Source organism: Macaca thibetana, chromosome 2, assembly GCF_024542745.1.
Source record: "Macaca thibetana thibetana isolate TM-01 chromosome 2, ASM2454274v1, whole genome shotgun sequence".
Classification (NCBI taxonomy): Eukaryota; Metazoa; Chordata; class Mammalia; order Primates; family Cercopithecidae; genus Macaca; species Macaca thibetana.
In genome coordinates, this window is record NC_065579.1 from 98,012,994 (window position 1) to 98,033,177 (window position 20,184).

The window sequence follows — 20,184 nt, forward strand, 5'->3', positions numbered from 1 at the left end:
GAGGAGGAGGAGGAAGAGGAAAGAGAGGGAAGAGAGAAGGGAGAGAAGGAGGGAGAGAGGCAAGAGTCATGAGCTGCTGCATCTTTAAGGCTCTCAGATATTGTCCAGTCTAGTTTCCTCATTTGGCAAATGAAGAAACTGAGGCCCCCAAATGGGAGAAAAACAGCCAGTTTTTCTTGCCATCAGCTGATGACAGAGCCAGTGCCCAACCCAGCCATGATGCACAGGGCACTGCAGCAGCCGACAGATGCGCAGGGTGCGTTGATAGAGTGAGCTGGAGTCACTCAGCCCTCGAGTCCACCCCTCCCTCTGAAGCTTGCTGCTGGGGAGGATGGGAAGTGAGGTCGCCATGTTCCCCCATAACCAGGTCAGGGTCTGCAGTCCCCCCATCTGCATGTAGCAGGAAGCTGACTCCTGCCCCTCTGTCCAGCCTTCCAGCACATGTACCCCATCGCCAAGAAGGGCCTGCCCTGTGGCACAAAGCCGAAGTACACCTGCTCTCGGAGGAAATAAATAAGTAAGGTTAAGAACAAAGACCTCTCAAGTTTCAGCCAAGGTGTGGGCTGTAATGGGGGCTGTCTTGTGCCAGGAGGTAATGGCTGTAAATCAGACCGCACTGGATGGAAATTCTGCTGTGTTTTGAAGTCCATTTGGTCTTATTGCTTGTTCAGCTTCTTAATGCATTAATGATAAAACATCAGAGTGAATATGTATTCCAAAAAAAAAATTGCAATTAATCAATACTGCACTTATTCCATTTGGCTGCGACTAAGTGGTAAACAGGACTTAGGCCGGCTCCGTGAGCACAGGCTCTTTTTTGTCTCAAGGCCTTTCCCGGCAGAGTGAAGATCTGAGGGGGTGTCAACGCCTAAGAAGGAAGCAGCTGGCCCAGAGGTCCTGTGGCCAGGTAGCCAGGTACATGATCAGGCCTTCTAGGGAGAACCAGCCTTGTGGGCTGGTGCTACAAAAGACCAGGCAGTGCCTCGTCCACACACCTGCTTACTCTCTCTGGCCCTAGGTTAATGTCTGCAATTTTCCCTCTCATCTGTGAAAATATGACATTAGTCCCACATCTTAGTGGAGCTGAGGACAGGAGGCACTTGATCAAAGTCGGTGCCATTGTAAGAATGCAGCAGCTTAACAAGTGTTCCATGCTCATGTAGATGCTGGTCATGCATTAGTTATTATCATTTCCATTCACTCTCACCTTTTAGCCCCTTGGGATCCCAAATGCATTGTCTTCAGCAAGTGCTGCCTGCCTGGTTTCAAGAAAAGCCCAGAGCAAAGGCTTCAAGTCTGAGTCTTAGACCATGATTTTGCAGATAAGGAAATTGAAGCCCACAGAGATCAAGTCTGAAAGTCACCCAGCTGGCTAGAGGCAGAGTTTAGTCTTCCCATCCCTGAACTCTGACTTCTGACCATGCCTGACCTAAGTGATCTGGAATGGCAAAGAGTGAGGTCCCCATGCATAGGATATTCTGCAAATATTTGTTCAAGGTGGATTTAAGGGTGAGGCTGAGCTCTGTGGTAGGAATGAAGAAGATCATTAACAGTACTGGCGTTCACCTCTTACTCAGCTAAACCAAAGCCCTCACTTGGGGGGACCTACACCCTGAGAGGCAGTTTAGAGAACCTCTGGTGTTTCCCAAGCATTTCTTCAGCAAATTCTTACTGAGTGACCACCTGTGTCAGCCACTAGGCAGTAGAGCATGTCCCTGGGGAACATAACTTTCCTCCCCACAGGCAATGTATCAGAAGATTCATTTCAAACACATGCTGCTTGGAATCTTTGCTCCTAAAAATTCTGGTAAATATAATTTGCTCCATTCTATTCCATCTCAAGCACCTCTTATCGCCTGGCTCCCATGATCTGGCGCTTTTCTTGCCTTAACCCCTGGACGACAGCTCCCCATCACATAAACAAGGGCATATGATACAACAGCACATTCACTGGTCCAACTTTTCTCAACTCAGGGGTGTTCTGGAAAATACAGTGAGGTCAGCAGCCCAGGGGCATGCCAGTGAAAGGGGGAGCCACTGGAGAGGTGCTCAATAAAGCTTCTTGCTCAATGTCCTTCAAATGGCTAAAGACTAGACTTATGTCCCCTTTGAGCCAAGCCCTCTCCGTTCCTTCTTCTTTATGTCATGTGCTGTATTAGCTTAGCTCTCTCTTCAGCACTATTCTCAATGGGTCTATCTCCAGCCAAGAGGCTTTCATCTCCACTCCCACTGCTGTCCACAATGGGCGGGTGGGCGGGGGCAGTGAGGGTGTCACAGGATCAAATTCCCTAGTGCCACCAGCTGGGACTAAAGGAGGGTGGGTGGGTGACTTGTCAGACTGGTAGGTGTTTCATACCAAGCCCTGCTGTGCCCACTGAGTTGGCCATGGCCCCATATGTTTGCCATGGCCCAGCTCCTCATCTGGCTGATGAGATGAACTCTTCCCATTGGCCTGATGAGAAGACTCAGTACTCAGTGTCTGGGTGCTGGCCTCAGGCCTCAGCAGCATTTCCTTTTCCCAGGTGTGGCCATCTTCCTACCAGGGTGAGCCACATGGTTCAGCAGCAGGGCTAAGTCTCACCACACTGTGGGGCCCAGCTCACAGAGCCAAATCCATTTGCAAAGGAGAGGCTGTCAGAGCTGCTGTTTGTCTTCTCAAGGCTGTGCAGCATCCTGCATTAGAGTCTCGGCAGCCTTCCAGGGGAGTTTTGCTTTTAACTGTATTGTAGTGGTTGGGCAACTTGGGAAATCTGAATTCCACTGACACATTTACAATCCTCTTGCCTCTCAGATCATGAAGAAAATCCATCTTATAGACACAAAGTCTTTCTTAGCTCTGGGCCTCTTAAAGGATAAAAACACTGTCTTATTGGATGGGAAAGTAGAGAATTTCTGGGCAAAATGGTACCCAACAATGAAGATTTGGGTTCCTTGTCCTCTTGGCTTTTCACTGAGAGAGCAACTATCTGGTGTAGACAGTCTCTTGCAACTGCTCTTTGTTTACTTCAGTCACCACCATCAGAGTGATTTTCTCCACAAGGCCCATGAGCTTTTTAAGGGCTACAAAAATGTCCCAAGGGCTAGGGAAAAGCATGTTGGCAACACAATGCTAAAATAAAACTTTTTTTGAAATTAATATATTGATAAACAGCTACAAAATGTAACATTTTGTTAGCTAGTCAACTGTAATTTAACTCAAAATTCTATTTGCATAAAGGGTGGGCATATTGTATATAATGTGAGATGAGTCCCTGAAAAGTCAGGAGGCTGTATTAGTCAATGTCCATTGAGGAAAACAGAATGGTCCAGGCCAAGTAGTTGAGATGAGGGGATTTAATTAATATGGGAAGGGCAAAGGGTCAGAGGAGCTAGCTGCAAAGGAAACAGGAAAAGGTGAGGCAACTGAGAGTTTGCTATATGGAAGCTGCCACCACCCCTCGGGCTGGAAGGGTCAAAGGAGGAGGGGATACTCCCAAACTTGGGTTGTAGGGGCCACCAGATAGGACTTGGAAGGGGAGGACACAGTGGGAGGGCCTGTTGAGGGAAGGAGCTGGACCCATGGAGAACATACAGCCATGGCCAGAAACACTACCTGCAGCAGGGGTAGTGGGGAGAAGTACCCTGGCTCCTCCCTCTCTCCTCTCCCGATCTCTCCCCACAGCCTTTCAATAGTCACATCTATCTGCAAGCCAGTGAGCAGGAGCTTCCAGGACACTCATTCGCCGGGCTCACCCCTCTGTGATGCAGAGAAGAATGAGGAAAAAGGACACGGCAGGAATATGACAGCAAACTGCCCATAGCTTAGGAGGGACATCGACAAGCAGAAGTGTGCTCGTAAGAGAGTGACAAAAGTTGTGAGGGACTTAGGTACCAATCGTATAAAGAAGAGGCAGGAATCATGAATTGTTGGCTGAACACAGACCTTCGAAGTTCAACCTACGGAAGACGTCCTTTCAGAGTGTCCAGAGAAAAAGAGGGCTGCCTTAGGAGGCAAGGAGAGATGAAGGCTGGGATGGGGAGCCAGGTCAGATGATCTCACAGACCTATCCGTTCCCTGAGATTGTGATCCTGCACTCCACCACCATGATGCTGAGAGTCGGTTCATATGGCACTGGCTAGACTAGAATGCTAACACATATTTTGATGAGAGGTTTGCTGCAAAAATGACTCATAACAAACAGCCCTGATAGCTCAGTAGCTTACAGCAACCACTGATTTTGTACCCACCATGTGCTGGTTGGCTGTGGTTTGGCTGGTCTTGGCTGGACTCATCCGAGTTTGGATGAGAGGGGCTGACCCGTGGCATCAGGTTGGGACGAAGGCTGTCCCACGGGTGGAGTGAGCTGTCCCAGCTTTCCTCTGGGGCTCAAGCTGAGAGCCAATGGTTTCAGGAATGTGCTTTTCTTGTGGCAGAGAGTGGAAATGCCAAGAGGACTGGCAGGAACGTGCTATGCTGCCTAAGACCTCAGCTCAGAATGACACACTCTAATTTCCATCCTCTTTCTACTGGCCAAAGCAAGCCATACGGCCAAAACCAAAGTTAAGGGTGGAGGATCTGCCCACGGGAAAATCATACCAAGGGATAGGAAGGTAGCAACAATTTCAGACAAGCAATACAATCTACCATGCATAAAAAGAATCTTTTAACAGTAATGTGACAGTATAGCAGAGTGGTTAAAGGGTTTGAGCAAACTGGCAAGGGTTTGAGCTCTGGCTCTGCTACTTCTGGACAAAATGGCCTCGGGCAAACTCTCTGGGCCTCCTTTTCCTCATCCAGAAAATGGAAAGCCTAGTATGCAGACCTTCCAGTGTGGCTGTGAGGCAGCGCTGGGCTGACAGATATGAAATGCTGAGTTGGGTGTCTGGCATCTAGGAAGAGCCTAATAGACGCTGGCTGGTGCGTTGTTAGGAAGAATCTATTGAAAATTGTGCCTTCTGGGGACAAGGCATGCAGCAAAGGTGAGGGGAGAAACATTTCAGGGAAATAATTTGAAAATCTCTGCATGGTAGGCTTATGAAAAAAGGAAATACCTCAGTAACTGAGTCATCCCCTGAGCTCTGGGAACAGAAAGCCTGCAGGCTGGCACTGTTCTCCACTGCAGAGTTGACAGCTTGTTGGAGGAGGAGTGGCACAAGGTGGGGAGGGGGGCAGATTTCCTCTCCCAACGACTTGCTCTGGTTCACCCACAGCCCCATGCACACAAAGGTCCAGTTTCTGGAAGCAGCCTTAGAAATTTTGTGGAATTTCTGGGTCCCAGGAACTGCCACTTTGCAATTTGAGAATTTAAATATATGTAGATGCTTAGTCTTTTCTTTTACAGAAAGATACAAATTCCTCCAAAAATACATCGTCCTCAATCATTTTTTATTCTTGTGCCTACCCAAATCAAGCCCTAAGCTGTTGAAAGAGAGAAAGTAAATAATAGGGAAAGAGACAAGCAAAAACCAGATTGAAGTCCCAAAAACCAGGTGAAAATCCCACCAGTTATCAGATGGCCTTGACCGGGGGCTAGGAGGGCAGGCATGGGTTTCCCGGGTCTCTGTGTGACACAGTGATTAGAACATGTCTTTTGGAGTCAGATTGCCTCAGTTCAAACCCCATCTCTGCTGGCCCCCAGATATGTGACTGGGTAAACAAGCCCTTATGAATCAGAAGCCTCATCAGTTAAAATCAGATGATGTTAGCTTCTTTCTCACAGGTAATTGCAAAGTATGCAGGAGATACTAGTGGCTCTTGAAGCACTTGCTATGTGGTGGCCACATGCATTGCTTTTTTTTGTGAATCATCAACACAGTTGATAAGCACTCCATTAGCCAAGGTCAAGAATTTTATTTCCACATGGCAAACAGAGTGTTTGCTTTGAGAAGAGATCAGGAGGGCTGAGGGAGGCAAGCTGAACAAAATACAACTGCTGGCCAAACTCAGCCCGTGGAACTAGTCTGCTGGTCCTCAGCTTTGGAGGTTCGGCAATTAGATTTGTTAACATAACTGTCTTAGTTTGAGTTCCCCAAAGCCAACCCTGAGATGAGGATTCATCTGGAAGCAATTCATTTGAAAATGATTTATTAGCAAGTGTTCCCTGGAAAAACTGGTAGACAAGGGGGGAAGCAGGACCAAGAAGCAGGAGTGTGGCATCCCACCTGGAGGGTAACTTTGGCTGTTTCCCCAAGGTGAGCTCTGGAGATAGGGCAGGTGGCACCTCAGAGTGTCTGGGGGTGGGAGAAGCTGGGGATTGATCAGTCATTGGTCACAGGTGGCCCCAGGAAGAGGCACATCCCAGGCATTTCCAGCTCTCTATGCACTCAAAGTGGGTTTCAGCAGCCTGAGAGCTGTAACCTCAGATGCTGGCTGTTAAGGAGAAAGCACAAGACGTGTCTATGGGCACAGAAATGGTGAAGGGGATCCAAGGAGCTTGGGCAGAGCATAGCAGCAACTGGTACAACACCAAAGGTGATAGGTGCCGGGACTGACTTGCAGGAAGCAGACTCCCAACAAATGGCCACATTTCCAGGGAGAGACAGAACTAGCCAGCACTTCTGGTTCCCATGTCCAAGGATCCTCAGCCCATGTTCTCCAGGAAAGAAAACTTCTGTTATAAATGGGGATTACAGGGTAATGAGGCACTCACCACCAGAAGCTTGGTTGGATTTCATAATGGCTGAGTCCTGGAGCTTCAGTGGTGATAAGAGAAGGACAGCACTATTTGTGAGTCAGGATTCCATGTTGCCCTGCCAGAGCTGGAAGCAACAGCATCACGGGCAGTCATGTGGTGTAATAAAAGACATGCTGCACTTGGAAGTCAGGGGGAGCCACGTTCCAACCCCATCTCTTTCATGTTTGAGCTGCGTAACCTTGGGCCTCTCTAAGTCTCATCCTCTAAGATCTGTCTGGAATGCCTGTCACCCCAGCCCTGGTAGGGTCGATTCAGAATCAGTGTCTTATACCTCCTCCTTAAAGAGCCACAGGATTCCTGCTCTATTTGAGAGAGCTGTTGCTCAGAAAAGAGTACATGACAATTATTATTGCCTATGTCTTCCCCTTGGCTAGCCTCCCTGTATTTTGCTGCTCCTCTTTCCCTTTCTTTTTGAGAAAAGGGAGTTTGTCTCAAACTTCCCTGAATCCTGCCCCCTGTTTCTCCCCACCTGGACTGCTACCCCCTCTTTTTGTCCTTCCCTTCATGTAGCCACTACCCTCTGTCTTCATTCCCCCAAGCACTGCTAACAGGATGCTGCTGTGTGTCATGGAATCTGATTGAGGCTGGGGAGTAATGAAGGGGGGTATGACAAAGCCCAGAACAGGAAGCAGCTTTCTCTGCAGTCCTGGAGATGACTGTACTGGAAGGCTGCCGGGCTCTCCCCACCCCTAGGGAGCGTCTACTCTTCCTTCGTCTCCCCAGGCCTCCCCTCCCTCAATGCTGCTGGACCCCTCTTGCATGATGGCCCTCTCTCCAGCACACCCTCCCCAAACCTCCCCCAATGCTGGCTGCCCAAGGGCAGGTCTCAGTGCCTGTGACCCCATCAGGTGGCCAGCACAGCTATTCATGGTCTTTACCCCCTTTCCCTCTGGTCCAGGCACAGGAACCTCATTTTTCTCAACCATAAATAAACAAAAGAAAAGAAAAACAGAAGGCTTCCCCAATTTTTTGTTTTGCTTTTCTTTTTCTTTCTTTCTTTTTCTTTTTTTTTTTTTTTTTTTTTTAAACAAATATGCAGCAGAGCCTAAGAGGCTAAGAGGGACTTTGTATTTTTCCAAGACGTCTGGATCAAACGGCAGCTTGGTTTTCACAACAGCGTCCCTTCCAGACGCTTATTGTTGCTCGCAACCCCACAAGCCTCTGGTTCCCTCTTGTTCCCCCTGCGTTCCCCGCCCCCAACACACACTGCCTCTAGCTCTCGAATTCCTCCAATCACAGCAAGTCCGGGCTGCAGCCCTCCTGCCTCTTTAAGGTGACTTGGCATTTCTCTGTATGGATCCATTTTTGCATGCTTTATGGTTTAACTGGCAGAGGGATGTCTTATTTCCTGATCTCTGGGCTGTCTCAGGCAGTCTCTGCCCACACCCCGTGGCACAACATGGGTGCCCTCAGACCTTGTCCACAGCAATCAGCACCTACGCCCTCTCCCACTGCCTGGCTGCCTTCAGATGTCACCCTTAGGTTTTACCCCATCCATCACCTGCAAGGCTCTGGAATTCTTTGAAATATTTTAAAACATTTTTATTACAATGAGAATGCATGTTTATTGCAGAAGAAAAATTGAAAATGTGGGTAAGCAAATACAAATGTCAGTCTTAATCTACCATGTAGAAATAGTATCTTTTAATATTTTAATAAACATTCTTCCAGATTTTATTTTCCATGAGTATGCATGCATATCAGTCAAGACTCTCTTGGTTACAGGTGACAGAAACTCAACTCAGATCCCTCAGTACAGGCTGAATTGTCCCTTCCCACCTCCCCTCCAATTCATATGTTGAAGTCCTACCCCCCAGTGCCTCAGAATGTGACTGTGTCTGGAGATGGGGGTCTGTAAAGAGGTAATTAAATTAAAATGAAGTCATCAGGGCGGGCCCTAATCCCGTGTGACTGGTGTCCTTATAAGAAGAGACTAGGACATAGATTTAGAAGAGGGAAGATTATGTGAAGAAAGAAGGAAAAGGCGGCTGTCTCCAAGACAAAGAGAGAGGCCTCACAGGACATCAACCCTGCTGACACCTTGAGCTTGGACTTCCAGCCTCCAGAACTGTGAGACAGTAAATTTCTGTTGTTTAAGCCCCCCAGTCTGTGGTACTTTGTCATGACAGGCCTAGCATGCTAATATACTCCTCAAACTAGCCACAGCCCAAAGGGGAATTTGTTTGATGGATCATACACTGCAGGAACAACTGGTGTGCAGTTGGGCCACATGGAACAACTGGAATCAGGGATTTGAAAGCCACTAGGAGCTCACCTCTATCTTCCATCTCTGCTTCTCTCTGACTTTGTCCTCCCAGAACCAGCTTCCTGTACACGGCAGGGAATGGCTCCCCAATTTGCAGCTTACAGCTTCATCACCTAGGAGGGAATGGCCTTTTGTCCCACTACTAGTTTACAAAATCCTAAAGAAGGATTTTAATTGGCTGGCCTAAGTCATTGCCCAGCCCAAGACCAATAATAGACACAGCAGCTAATTTGTTCAGCAACTACTCTGTGCTAAGCACTCCATTCATTCTACTAAATAATTTGCTAAACATGTGGAATTATTATCATTATGATTACTCCTTTACAGATGAGGAAGCTGAGTCATGAAGTAGTCAGGGAACTTGTCCCAGGGCACACACTGTGAGCAATATCCCTGAGTCCAATGTGGGGTGACCAATGAGGGCAGCTAGCAGGTCCTGTTTTTTGTTTGTTTGTTTGTTTGTTTGTTTGTTTGTTTTGAGACAGGGTCTCCTTCTGTCTCACCCAGACTGGAGAGCAGTGGTGCAATCACGGTTCAACCTCCCAGGCTCAAGTGATCCTCTCACCTCAGTGTCCTGAGTAGCTGGGACTATAGGCACTTACCACCACACCTGTAATTTTTTTGTATTTTTAGTAGAGATGGAGTTCACCACATTTCCCAGGCTGGTCTTGAACTCCTGGACTCAAGCGATCCTCCCACCTTGGCCTGCCCAGCCTAACCTGTCCTTTCTTTTTGTTGTTGTTGTTGTTGTTGTTTGTTTTGTTTGGAGACAGAGTCTAGCTCTGTCGCCCAGGCTGGAGTGCAGTGGCGCGATCTCGGCTCACTGCAAGCTCCGCCTCCCGGGTTCACGCTACTCTCCTGCCTCAGCCTCCTGAGTAGCTGGGACTACAGGCGCCTGCCACCACGCCCGGCTAATTTTTTGTATTTTTAGTAGAGACGGGGTTTCACCGTGTTAGCAAGGATGGTCTCGATCTCCTGATCTAGTGATCCACCCGCCTTGGCCTTCCGAAGTGCTGGAACTACAGGTGTGAGCCACTGCACCCGGCCAGCCTGTCCTTTCTAAACCAATGAGTCAGTGCCAGTCTCCTGTAGTCCCTGTAAATCTTGCCACACCCTTCAAGTATCATTCTTAAGCAGCCACCTTGTCGGACAAAGGGTGCCCTCTGAGATTGTGAGAAAAGGCCATGATGACTTCCGGCTGGCAACTCCATCATGCTTTTTATTCAAAGGCTGCAGTGGCCAATACAAAGAGAGGCCAGCAGGGTAGTAAACAAACCCTAAATTGAGAGCCTGGGAACTCAGAGAGCCAGACCAGCATCTCGCCCTAAGCAGGCCTGCCCTGTGCTCAAACTAATGGAATCTCTGAGTTCTCCTTGGGCTTTCCAAGCAGGAGAGGAACTTGGCAGGCAGTCTGTAGAGTGAGTGATTCTTTTGTTTTCTACCTCTGCTTTCTCCTCTCCTTCTTTCTCCTATAACTTGTGGACTGAGACACATGCCTGAAGGCAGGTGTCCACTCTCATCCAGCCCAAGAAGTAGGCACTCCCAGGGCCCCTCAGCCCACCCCACCAGGGATGGCACTTCCTCTTAGGCCACCCAGGCTTTCTCCTTGGCCTGGTTGGAGCAGGGAGCATGGCTAGAACCTTGGGAAACTGTGCAGTGACCCAGCATCTCAGGGATTCACTGGGCCTTTTCATGGAGATCACCCCACCCAGGATGCCACCTGTGTGAAGACTTGCTATATTCGTATTTTTTTTTTTTTTGACAACACTTAGTTTTAGAAGAAGAAACAAGGCCCAATGAAGTTTAAGAGCTATTCAAGGTTGTACAGAATGGTAGGGCCATATTTCCAGCATGTCCATGCTGCTTTCTGGTACTGCTAGTTGAGCTCTATCCCCATGGACATCATTCAGATCATGTAGCTTAAGGACCCAGGTGGGGACTGTGTTGGGGCAAGAAAGGCATCACCTGGCGTGAAAAATGGAAGTGGACACCAAGAAACTCAGTAGTCAAGATAAATAACATTTTCATGCAATAGTTTAAAAAAAACATATTGGCCAACTGTGGCCCATGGGCGGGCTGTCTGTTTCTATAAATGCAGTTTTATCAGGGCACCGTGGGCTCATCCATCCTGCAGCACTTTGCTGCTATAACAATAGAGTCTGCCAAAGACAGAGTGAGCTTCCCTGAGACATCTCTTACTTTGGTGCTGAATTAGTCAGGGTTCTCCAGAGAAACAGAACCAACAGGATGTGTATATATATATAGAGAGAGATTTATTTTAAGGAATTGGCTCGTGTGATAGTGGAGGATTGGCAAGTCCAAAATCTGCAGGGTAGGCCAGCAGGCTGGAGACCCAGGGAAGAGTTGCAGTTCAAGTCCAAAGGCGGTCTGGTCTGCTGGCAGAATTCCCCTTCTGATGGGAGGCCAGTCTTTTTCTATTAAGGTCTTCAACTGATTGGATGAGGCCCACTCACATTATGGAGGATAACCTGCTTCACTCAAAGTCTACTGATTTAAATGTTAATCTCGTCTAAAAAAAAATACCTTCACAGAACATATCGATAACAAATATAGTTTAACAAAATATCTGGGTACTGTGGTCTTACCAAATAGGCACCTTCTATTATTATTGAATTTCGGATTGCCATCTTATTTTCCATATGCATACATTATTTTTTTTTTTACAGCAAGAGAAGAAAGCCCTGGATTTGGAAAGAAGAGACTGTATTTTACATGTCTTCCCATGCGCTTGTGTTTTCTAGCATAGTACTTAGCACAAAACAGACACTAAATGTTTGTTGTTTGATGGGAAACTATTAATTTGGCTACTTTTTTTGGCTTCTGAATTATTTATTTATTCGATCAGAAACTCATAGAAACTTGTGAGAAAACTTTGCTTACTTTTCAAAATCCAAGTACAAAATAGTTGAGGTACGAATATCAGAAAAACAGTCCTTTCAAGAATATTTTCTCTTGTTCTTCCAACTTGTGCCTTAAAAATCAGCCTCCAGCACTTGACCTTTGAGAGAGCTGTGTATGTGAGGAGCCAAAAGCCCAGGCAGTCTTTCTCTATGGAATGCAGGAACTGTTCCTTTTGCAATTTCTTCCCTCTAAAACTTAATCCTAATAATAATGAAAGTGATTTATCAGATTAAGACACAAATTAATCCTGTCGGAACAACTTGATGTTATCACATTTAATTTCAAATTTAATTATTTTGGTATTTCATTACAAAACAGTTAATTACTTTATTGTAATTATGTATCTTTTTAAAGTAGAAAGAGGCCAAAAAATCCCTGATAATGGGCTACCCTGAGGCATAGCCATTTTTCGTTTATCTCTGACATGTATCAGCCCTGTTTCTTGATTTTCCTGTAGCTTTAAGCTTCTCTCTGATGTACTTTTTAATTTCTCACTTCCTATTTGTCTTGGGTCTCTTCTTTACTCTCCTAGAAATATACAAAGCACATTTTCGTTGCTTACACTGATTTTTACTCCTAAGCCCTTCAAAGCCTTTTTGTTTGAAAATATCACCTTAAACAGCATCACTCTACCTAATTCCACCTTCTGAGAGCAAGGAGCTTGTGTGTGGTACTTTCAGTCGGGAGTTGCAAACTTCAGTGTTTTGAGTGTCATCCTGGCAGTAGGCATCCTATGCCAGCCTGCACCAGGACAGTAGTCAGCACCAGTGCCGGTCACAGTTCTGCACCACAGTCACTGGGTTTGCTAACTTTACCCCTTTGGGAATGAAGGTCCTAGGGAAGGTGCCAGTCTGGCTGATGGATGGGTTCTCACGGGGTTCAGGGAGCTGGCTGTTTACTCGCAGGCACGGGACATCTCCACCACTGGTAAAACTTTACCAGAACACACTGCTTCAGCCTCATCCCTGCCCACAGGGACCAGGCAGGTTAGGAAAATGCATGAAGCAGGTGAGTGTTCCACTGGGGGCAGGGATGACAGGGAAAGGAGGATGTGCCCCACACCAAAAAAGTATTCTGGTGATGATCACAGCAGGAAGATTTTCCAAGAGAAAGCAAAAATCCAGGCTTTTTAAATGAGAAAATTTCAGATTTTAAAATGTTTGAAGTCAACTCAAGTTTTTGTTCAAACACCTGTGGCTCAACTGGAATATAGCCAGGGGTGGAGCTGGCCCTTGGGAGCCCCTTCCCCCAACTTTAAGCCAATGACTCTCCCTTCACCACTGGGGCTCTGTCCTCCCACCTTCTGTTTAAAAGTGAGGATGGGCTCTGGCTTCTGCTTAGGATGTAGAAAGCTGGGGAACATTACTCCCCTTATGATGGGAAAAAACTGACCATTGTGCAAATTCACAACTTTTCTTGAACCTATAGGAGAGCTGAGGCCACAGGGTAAACAACTCACTCAAAATCTAAAGAAACACAAGTACCTGCAAGGAAAGAGGGGATGTCAGCACTTGCTTACCTAGAACAGATGTCACCAGATGCCATACTAGTCAGTGAGAGGAGTTCACCTAAAATGTTTAATGACTTGCTAAAGGCTAAGTGGGGTTAGTGTGAAAATATGGAGCCCCTGGGTGCCACAGACACAGGTGCTGTGTTGAAACTCTAATCCCTAAGGTGATGATATTTGGAGGTGGGATTTTGGGGAGGTACTTAGGTCATGAGGGCAGAGCCTCCATAAATGTGACTAGTGCCCTTATTAAAAGAAACCCAGAGAGACCTGGCTTCCCCTTCTGCAGCATAAAGACACAGTGAGAAGGCAGCGGTCTCCAAGGAAAGACAGCCTTCACCAGACAGTGAATCTGCCAGCACCTTGATTTTGGACTTCCCAGCCCTCAGAACCATGAGAAATAAATTTCTGTTGTTTATAAGTCACACAGTTTATGGTATTTTGTTATAGTGACCCAAAGAGACTGAGACACGAGGGAATTTGCACATCCTAGCAGGCTTTTCTTCCCTGATCTCGCCAAGCACTCATAAGAAAGATTTGGAGCCGAGGAAGAGTCCTGAGAAAGTGTCTCTCATGGTGCAGCCCTTGGGCAGGGGAACAGCAGCAGCCGCTGCAGGAACAGTAAGAGGTCCTTCCTCCCTGTGGAATGATGGTGAGCTGCTGGGAGAAGGGCAGCGGACTCCACTGCCTTTAGAGCACCCGTTGCAGCTGGAGGAAAAGAACAGAAAAAAAACTCCACCCCTGAGAAAGAGGCAGAAATACATCCTAGGCCCAAACTAATAAAGGTCTCCTACAGCTGGGGGCAGTGCAGAGTCATTTAGAAGGCCTCATTCCTGAGACACCGGCATGGTGCCTGCCTGACAGGTTGAATCAGAACAAAGAATGCTCCTTCTCCCACTCACACACTGTGACTGGGTCAACAAGTGTCGGGTAACAAGGGACACCATCTATTGCTAGGACAGGGACAGGAGCATTGCTAGGAAAGACAGCCTCTTGGAAGTGCAGGTGCAATAATACCTGAAGCTAAGGTTGAAGCAGACACAGAGAAAAACCCTCTGGAAACAATTTGCATGTCCTACAACTGGGAAATAGATTAAGAAACTGTGGTCTATTGAACAACAGAATACAAAACAGCAAGATGATGGACTGAACTACTGATACACTCAATGACACAGATGAATCGTACATGTGCTGTGCTAAATCCTACATACTGTAGGATTCCACATACATGACATTCTTGCAAAGGCAGAACTATAAGGACAGAAAACAGATCACTGGTTGCCAGAAGCTGGGAGTGGGGCAAAGATTAAACACCAAAGGAGAACAGAGAAATCCTGGGGTGAAAGAATTGTTCTTTATCTTGACGGTGATAATGATTCCAAGACTATGCTTTTCTCAAGACTTGCAGAACCATATACTAAAAAGGGAGAATTTTACTCTGGGTAAATTATACCCTAAGAAAATAATTGGAAAAAAATGAGGGTCATGAAATTATCAGATCAACCATTAGTCTCTCTTGACCATTTTTTATTTTAAGTTGGTTTGACCATTTTTTATTTTAAGTTGGTTTAGTTGTCCTAAGAGAAGTAGAAATCAATAGCAAAGGATGAGCACATGAATCGGTCAGGCTCCTTTTAACTGTAAACGACAGTAACTCAACTCTGTCTAGCTTAGGGCCAAGAGTAATTTGATGAGAGGACTGTCTGTGTCTCTCACAGACTGGCAGCCTAGGCACCTGGGACAGCGGGAAGCAGGAATCCATTTCTGGTCCTGTGTACATCACTCTCACTGCACACTGACTTCTTCTAAATGGAGGTGAACATGGCTCTCAGCAGCCCCCCAGCCTCACATTTCACAGCTTCAACAACAAAGAGTAACTATGTCTCGTACTCTAATTCCAGTTCAAAAGATCCCAGGGAGCATTCTGATTAGCCAACTGAAGCCAATCAACAGTGGCCAAGAGGAAGTGATCCTGTGATTAACTTCCATTCCACATGGTTGGAGGGCTAAGTACACAAAATATTAATTGTCTATTGCAGTTCAGCATAATTTTAATGCAAGAAATATTTTTTTCTTCTCCAAAAGATGCTGAAGTTCTCCTTCTGGCTTTAGGTCATTTTAGTTTTGTTTAACAAGCAACTATTGTGAATCTGCTCTGGGGTGAGAGGTGGAGGAACCAAGATGAGTAGGACAAGGTCTTTCCTTTCAAAAACCCACATCACAGTCAAATAGGGGAGACAGATACATAAGCAGCTCGTTTCAGTGTCCTGTGATAAGTGCTCTGAAAGCATAGTGGGAGAGGAACCACCTAAACAAGTCTGAGTCCCAGGCAAGGTCTCCTGTAAGAACTGATTTGGGATAGTCTTGAAAGTTGAGTTAGAAGGGGAAGGGCCTTTCAAACAGAAGTGTAAAATCCAAATGAGGACGGGGCATTGCTCTCACAATTAATCAATTGACTGTAAATCTCTCCATGGGAGAGGTCAGGTCTTTATGATAAAGATACAAATACTTTATTATTATTTTTTTTAGCACTTTATCATTTTCAGAACACTTATCTAACAGAAACATTACCACAAATAGGGAAATAAGAACAAAACAAACTTCTGAGAAAAAGATAAGTAGATTTTCTTCAACAGTGCTCAGCCCACGCACGCCCCACTGCAGTCCCAGGAATAGGACTGGCCTGCAGGTAGGTTAATTGCTCCAAGATTGAGGCTTTGCAGGTGGGTGTGGTGGAATCTGAAAATGGCCAGGAACTTCCAAGTTGCTAAGCAATGCCTCATGGGGCCTAGACTGGGCAGGGAAGGTGGGTGCGGACCTGTGAGAAAAGGGAACATTAAGAAATTGGAGTTCTAATGAGGTTTAAGAACCAAACATGGGTATAAGGGCACAAGGAGTTGGAGGGAAAGAGGGTGAAGTCTGAGATGGAAAGATTTCTGAGATTGTGTAGTTCTAGCAGGTGGCATGCTCCACAGGACGTGGCCGTGCCAGTGGTTTGCTGAAGAGGTCATGGGGAAGATAGTTATTGGAGGTGAAGAGGTCAAGGACCTTTGAGACAAGACGTTGGATGTCATTGAGGTCATTGAGGTTTATGGATAAGCCTAGAGTGGAGAGCAAAGCCAAGAGGCAGGTGCCAAAGTCTTCAGGGAAGAGAGGAAATGACCAGGAGGCTATGAAAGATGGCCATTGGGAGGGGAGAAGGAGGTAGAGATGGATGACAAGAGCTTCAAGAAGGAGGCCTTTGCATGGGGCATGGAAGAGCCAGGTCCGTGAGCAGCTGCAGAGTCGGTGGGAGACGGCCATTGTTCCACTGGCAAGATGCTCCTAAGCAAGACAGAAGAGCTGGAGATAAATGAGCAGCCCACACTCAGGAAGCATGTGACACAGCATCGGCCAGCAGTGAAGGTGCCAGCATAGCAAATATTTACCGAACACCAGATTCTGCCTGAATGTAAAGATCAGTTCAGTGTTCATCGAAGTGTAGCATTGCATCGCTTTTCATGAGTGAGATGGTCATTTTCTCAGTTTAAGACTAACAATCTAAGACTAACATCTTATTCTACTGTGTATTAGAAAAAATATATGCCACTTTGGGAGGCTGAGGCGGGTGGATAACTTAAGGTCAGGAGTTCGAGACCAGCCTTGCTGGCTAACATGGCAAAATCCCATCTCTCCTAAAAATACAAAAATTAGCCAGCCATCGTGGAGGGTGCCTGCAATCCCAGCTACTCAGAAGGCTGAGGCAGGAGAATCACTTGAACCTAGGAGGCGGAGGTTGCAGTGAGCCGAGATCACACCATTGCACTCCAGCCTGGGCAACAGAGCAAGATTCCATCTCAAAAAAAAAAAAATTTATATATATATATATATACACACATACACACACACACACACACACACACATATATATGCAATCTGCATGTTTACCTGGAGAACTCATAGATATTATTGCTTAGAATGAGGCTAAGGTTTAAAATAAGGCCAACTTAAAGAAAAATATCAACTAAATAATAAGACATGGTACACAGGTAAGGAGGAAAGTGTGAAGGTGGTATGCAAATACCCAAAACGTGAGAAACGCTGGCTTATTCCATTTACTTTTCACAACAACTTGGTGAGTTAGATATAGCTGTCATTCCCATCTGTGTATCAGGGTTTCAAGGCTTGGGGTGTGGAGTAACCTTCTTAACTACCAGGAAGCAGTGCAGCTAAGGAAGCTGCATCCCTGCCTTACAGCCCCGAGTCTAACCACCACGATACGCTGCACCTCCAATTCACAAGAAGGAAGGAAGTCCCAGGTCTCTGTGCTGCTGAGGCCTCCACCAGTTTTGGTCCTGGGTATTCTGAAGATACACAGTCACCCATTGTATTTTTTACTGAAGTATTTTAGATGTTGGTTCAGCCCAATATCTTCTAGAAAATTTAAAACAAGAACAAAACATCCCCATAGCATGTGACCCTTCGTGTGGAACCTCGGGCTCTTTCCACAGTCGCCCCCATGCCCAGCCTGTGCCATGATGGGCTCTGAGAAGCAGAGACCCTGTGGAAGGCTCTGGCTGCTTTCCCAGCTCCCAGACTCACATGATGAGCCATGCCACCGGACACGGGGTCTGGCTTCCCAGAAGACAGGTGATGCAGCCCAGAAACACAAGAGAGTTGACTCCCTCACCCCTGTCCAGTGGGGGACAAGAGGTAGGAGAGAACCAGGGATAAATCCCCACTCCATTCCTCCATGATGGGCTGTTTCGAGGCATGGCATTTCTGTAAATCTGTTCAGAGACATCCCACATGGCAGAATGACCAGCTGGGCCTCTTCCAAAGCAGGGCCGGCTCGGCAATGCAGCATCTTGCATTCCCCCCACCCTTTCCCTGTGTGCCTGCCTTCACTCTCACTCTTGCTGCCCTGGGATCATACCTTCCCCTTACACAGCGCCTCATGCTCTCTATTCAAGGTTTCCATCCCCCCGCCCCCAGTCTCATCCATAGCAATTTTAAAAGCCAACTTCAGAAGTGCAGTGGGCTACTCTCTCACTTCACAGGACTTCCAGAGGAGTAAAGTGACCTGCAGGCAGGGGCTGGGAGGTGGAGCCTGCTTGAGTAGAGGGTGCCATAGCAGCCACTGTACCTCTGTAGGCCCCTCAGCATTCGGGTGGGGCATCCAGAGAGGCAGGCCACATCATCAAACGCGCAGAGATGGCAGGTGGACCCGAGTGAACAGGGTGAGAACAGCAGCCATGAGGCTGTGCAGCCTCACCCCCGCTGGGTGCTGGCTCTCCCTGCCCCTGCTTGCTGGGCCATGGGCTGGCATTAAGTCCCTGGGATATTCCCCTTAGGTGGAGGAGGGGAAGCACCTTGTGGAGAGAGACCTTTGAACTGGACAGTGATTGAATTCCTGGATTAGACTAACATTTTTATTGGATTAGACTGGGCTTTGCTGGAGTGGACTGAATTTAGTGTTCCTGCTGCCAAGTGGGAATGAGAGCTCATTAAAGAAAGTACATGCAATTATTATTATTTTTAAGTGCAGTTGGACTCTCGCAGGCCCCACTTTAATTTGGCCAGGAGCCCTGTCCTTGAGTGTGAACCCTGAAGAGAGCCAACCAGACTCTGGCACTTGGACAAATAGGGTGTTTCTCTGGCTGGAATCACAAGGCCTCGGGTGAACCAGGATGCAGTCCGGCGGTCTAGCGCAGAACCTGTGTACACAAGAGGCTCACCTGTGCACCCCCGACCACAGAGCTAATGGAAATAAAACATCAGCACTTCAAGAACGCTTTTAAAATTCGATTTGCTATTTGTATTCATTACGAACATAGTTCCAATATCAGTTTGCTGTGTTTTGTATGAGCCGGGTGTATGTGTGTGTGTAATGGTTAAGAGCCCAGGCTCTCTGATCAGATAGACCTGATTTGAGAACCAGCTCTGTCACCAGTAATGTAAGCTTGAGCAAGTTCTCAACCTTTCTAAGGTTGAGCTTATCATCTGAAAAGTGAGCTAAACCATACCGACCTCACTGGACCATCGTAAGAAGCCAGACCCAGCCTCACACACCATCTCCACCATTCCTGCCATGCCCACAGCCCACCTCCTGCTGGCTACTGTCTGCTCCCACCCTGCCCCAACCTAGATCCAGTCTCTGCCCAGATCTGTAATCTTGGGAAGGTGGACCCTGTGGACTTCACTGGGCTCCTAGCCCACTCGTCTCCGGTTGGGTTTGGCCCATGGCAGGTGCTAGCAGGGCTGAGGCAGCGGGAGGAGGGAGACTGGAGAATCTCTCCCTGCTTCTCCTCGCTCTGGTGCCCTGACTGTGTCCGTGGCTGTGCCCCTTTTGTGGCTGTGGCTGTCAGTGGACTCTGATTCCCCGCTTTGACTCTTCAGGCCAAAGGTGGCCTGGCATCCCCCTGAGGTTACTCTCTGGGGACCTCAGCATTCTTTAGGGCCCCCATTTTCCCTGTCCCAGAGATCTGCAAATGATCCCTTCATATGTATCGCCATGGGGATCTTCAGGGAGAATTATTTCTCCTACCTAACCTGGGGTGATGCGCTCCTGGATTAGTATTTAACTGGTAACTTTCTTAAAGAAACTCGCATTTTAAGAATCTACACTAATTGTTTGACAGGAATTTCATCTCTCCATGTAACTATGGACTTATGCTGGTTTTAATCTTTCCTAATACACATTAAAATAAACAAACACCTTTTAAAGTAAAAGTGTTCACCACATTTCACCTAAAATCATCAGTGGTAGCCCCATGGCCAGTGACACCCCAGGAAAGGACTGAGTCACTGTATGTGAAGCTCTCAGCTCAGGGACA

The 20,184-nt window shown here is 47.1% G+C and overlaps 1 protein-coding gene across 1 annotated transcript in view; it reads right to left on the bottom strand.

Annotated features, from left to right (window-relative positions):
- The window catches only part of HIGD1A (HIG1 hypoxia inducible domain family member 1A), a 1,051,097-nt gene extending 1,050,711 nt beyond the window's left edge, over window positions 1–386 (bottom strand). The window contains exon 1 of the mRNA XM_050780492.1: window positions 383–386. The gene's annotated coding sequence lies outside the window, so the exon portion shown is untranslated. The remainder of the gene's footprint in view (window positions 1–382) is intronic.
- Window positions 387–20,184: the final 19,798 nt, after the last annotated feature.